Here is a 3819-nt window from a genome sequence, read left to right as displayed (position 1 = left end):
TGTGCAATCCTGTCCTATTTCGGTGTTTTTCCTATCCTTGCGTTTTTAGAATCATGCAAGCCAAATGAGCCCTTACAGAATTACTTCAGTTACAGGTAGGTGTCGAAGGGAACTTTGTGTGGTTTGTCCTGCTCCTGCCGCGACGTCGTCCACCTCACCCGAGTTGCTCCATCGACAGAAACATCCACCAAACCAGACATCACGACTCATGACCGTCTTTCGCCGCCTCAGATCTCCTTCCCTGCCGCAGGCACCCACCGCAACGGCATCACCATCATCGACTCAGCAGATGAACCTGAGGAGTACACGGGTCCACAAGAGAGGTCGCACTCTTTTGATCCTGCTTATGTTATGCATTGCTTAAAATTACCTGCTACTTTATCGTCCTGTTCACCTCTTGGACTCCAAGTTAGGTCCAAATTAATGTTCAAACTTGAGTTCTAAATTAGTTGTGGGGCACATATCGAGGAAGCAATGAATAGTATCTCTGTCTTATATCTGGTTCACCTAGGGTATGCCTATGTTGTTCATCTTGGGTGGGAAACAAATAGTAAATCAATCACCATCTGTCTTTTTATTAAATTAAAGCAATCATCAGCCTGCTATTATTATTTTTGGATCCATCCACTGGTTGTTACCATCAATCTAAATTTCTGCATGCTCTCCTTACATAATCTCACCATATTTTTTTCGCATGCATGTCAGATATTGTACACAGTCATGCTGAACATGTAGAGAAAAAGAGAAGAGTTTTGCGCGGCAATAAAATGTCATGCAGACATCGCTCCATGGTGGGTTCAATGGCAAACCCTCCCCACCCCTCTCCAGATTGTAATCCAGAGGAAGATATCTGTTCTGAGGCGGATTCAGACGCCGCTGACCACTCCTATTTACCCCCCAAGGTGTTTTCACTACCTTGGCATGATGATGTTAGTCATATCATGCATATGTTGCCTTGCAGTGCCTACCTTTGACATCATATATGTCATCTGCCTAGTTTAGACATGTTCTGTCGCCAACTGTTTAGTTTCTATATCATATATGGGAATTATGCAGTCCCATGTCTTTTAGCCAGCCATAATATATGTGAAATGTGCAATGCCATCCTGTTTAACCAGGCATCATATATTTGAATGATATGTTGCCCATCCTTTTCTTCATTACATTTCCATTTGTCGACAATGTTTGTACATTAAACTACTCTTCCTGTGAATCAGCCATTTGGGTGGGAGATTGAAAAATCTGGAGTGAAAACAAGGCCTTTAGAGCAGACAGTGCTACCTGTCGAAGCAGATTGCTGGGTCCCGATAGCTCCTCAGAGATGGATTCAGATACAGATGACCAGTCCTATTCCCCCACCGAGGTGTATGCTCTGACTTGGAACGACGTTTTAGTTATTCATCATATCTTTGAATTATGTTATACTATGCTATCCAGTTTAGATAGACATCATATATGTGAAATTATGTCATGCTATCTGTTTTATTTAAACAATATACATGTCAACTATTTCATGTCCTCTTTTTTCCAGACTATCTATTGCATCTGTCTCTGATACAATGTCTGTACATTCAACTATGTTTCCTGTTTATCATCCATTTGAATTGGAGCAGGTGATGCCAGCATCTAGCGGACTAAAAACACGGTCTTCAAATAAAATAGTGCTACCTCTTAGTGGAGATAGCACCCCGGTTGTACATGCACGAGAACCAGCCCTACCACACATAACCCAAACTCTCGCAGATTGTACCCCTACTGTGATGGACAGAGAACCAGCTTCACCCAATCTAACCCCAACCCCAGCATATAGTAACCCAATTCCTGTTGACACAACACCATCTCCACCATAGAGCTCCCAAACAAGAGCAGTTAGTAAGGCAGCTCTAGTGCCCAAAGGGCCAGTACTACCACGGCGAACCCCAACTCCACCAGTTAGTACGCCTATTCCTTTGGAGGAAGCACAACCAGCTAGTCGTAGTTTATAATCTATCGCATTTGATGTTGTTAAATCGAATGTGCGTATCTTCCCATCTTGGAAATATTATACAAAAGATGAAGGAAAATGCCAGTTGCAGGTGTTTGTCTAGGAGTTATGTGTAAGTAATGTTATTCATGGCAATTACTTTGCTTTGTCCCATACATCCTACCTCCATGATGGTTATAATACAGCAAATTTTCCCATTTTTCTCTATAGAGAAGGACCGATTTGGAAACTCAGGATGAGGTAACCTATGCTAATACCTCTACTATCTTCAAGAATGCTTGGTGGCAGTATCTGAATTACCTGAAGAAAACATACATCACCGGCAAAGAAAGTCATCAAATTCCCTTACGTTCTTGTGAGACACATTTACTAGACGATGACTGGGAATGCCTTGTTCTGTACTGGTCCCGAACCAAGAATGTGGTAAGGTCTATGAGCTCATTTTTTATTTTTAAGTACTATATTCTTGCGTCTTACTATACTCTGTTCATCTAGAACAAGTGCCTAAACCTGAAGAACAACTGTTCTAATTTAAGGTGCTGCACTGTGCGTTTTGCCACCGCCTTGCGCTTTACTGACCAAAGCACATGCTTATGCGCAGTTAAGCACAGATTAAGCGTAGTTATGCGCAATGCGTTTCGCCAACGCCTAGAGACTATGCGCGCTTAAGCGCTTGCTTAGGCGCGCCTTTTTTAACTATGATTGCTATCGTGCATACTGTTTTGCTCTTGTATCACTGTATTTACTCATACAAACTTATTTTTAAATTGAAGGATCCAATCGAAACTCCAATGGCACATCAGGTAGGTTCACACATGTTTCTTTAACAGGCTTGCTCTTATCAATAGCTCTGTTGATTTCAGTTTCAATTGTGTATACAGTTGACTTCTCATATCATGCACATTACTAGCATCACAACAAAGCAAGTAGTGTTGTTGTACATGTAGACCCGTGGTACCCATTTGAAATCTTGTTGTGCCGTGTAGTTTCCCATGCTTTGTATTCTTTCACTTCTGCTTTGTCTTGAACTGATATGATTTGAACCGTGTCTCTATTTTGATTTGGCAAGACAATGCAGTGACCATAGGACATAGATATATGTTTGTTTGATGCTTTTATTATGTACTAGTACTTGGCAATAGAAGACTTGGTAGTTTAATCCTGTCCACCTTACTAATGAACTGGTTCACCGAAATGAGTTTCATATACTAGTACATGCTAAACCTGTTATGTGTCTGCTTGTTTCTTTTTTAGAATGCTGACAGAATATTGGGGAAGAGTGCCTTATTAAGCAATGGTAAAGGAAGTAATGGAGATAAGGTTCAAGATAGTGACACATCCTTGTTGGTGTCCAACAAAGCTGATAAAACAGCTAAGGAAGACTATCTCGATGACAGTGAGACAACCCCAAAGTCCTGTCTTGGTTTAGTGTTCGAGACACTGGCCACTACCGCTTGCACAAGCTATTCAAACTCACTATCTGAATCAGTTCGGTTTCTTGAGTCTCAACTACAAGCTGAAAGACATCGATCAGCTGTGCTGCGACAAGAAGCGGAAGGACTGCTGTCGGTGTACAAAAGTAGGGGCACTCCTTTTTTACTCCTATTCTTGTGCACGGACAGTCGGAGCCGCACCCACGGCCACACTAAGCAGGGAAGGGGAGGGAAGCTGGAGAGAAGCCAAAGGCACAAGACGATCAGAGGCAATGCCAAGACCAGAAAACACAAAGACCAAAGGGGGCAAGGTGGACTCCCCCGGCAAGACCCTTGCCGGGGCGGCCTCTGCGGCCCTGGCAAGAGCCTTGCCGGGGCAACTTGCCCAAACACCAACAGAGC

Source organism: Aegilops tauschii, chromosome 5, assembly GCF_002575655.3.
Source record: "Aegilops tauschii subsp. strangulata cultivar AL8/78 chromosome 5, Aet v6.0, whole genome shotgun sequence".
In the NCBI taxonomy this organism is placed as follows: domain Eukaryota; kingdom Viridiplantae; phylum Streptophyta; class Magnoliopsida; order Poales; family Poaceae; genus Aegilops; species Aegilops tauschii.
The sequence above is the reverse complement of the archived record's forward strand: the minus strand, read 5'-3'. Positions refer to the sequence as shown.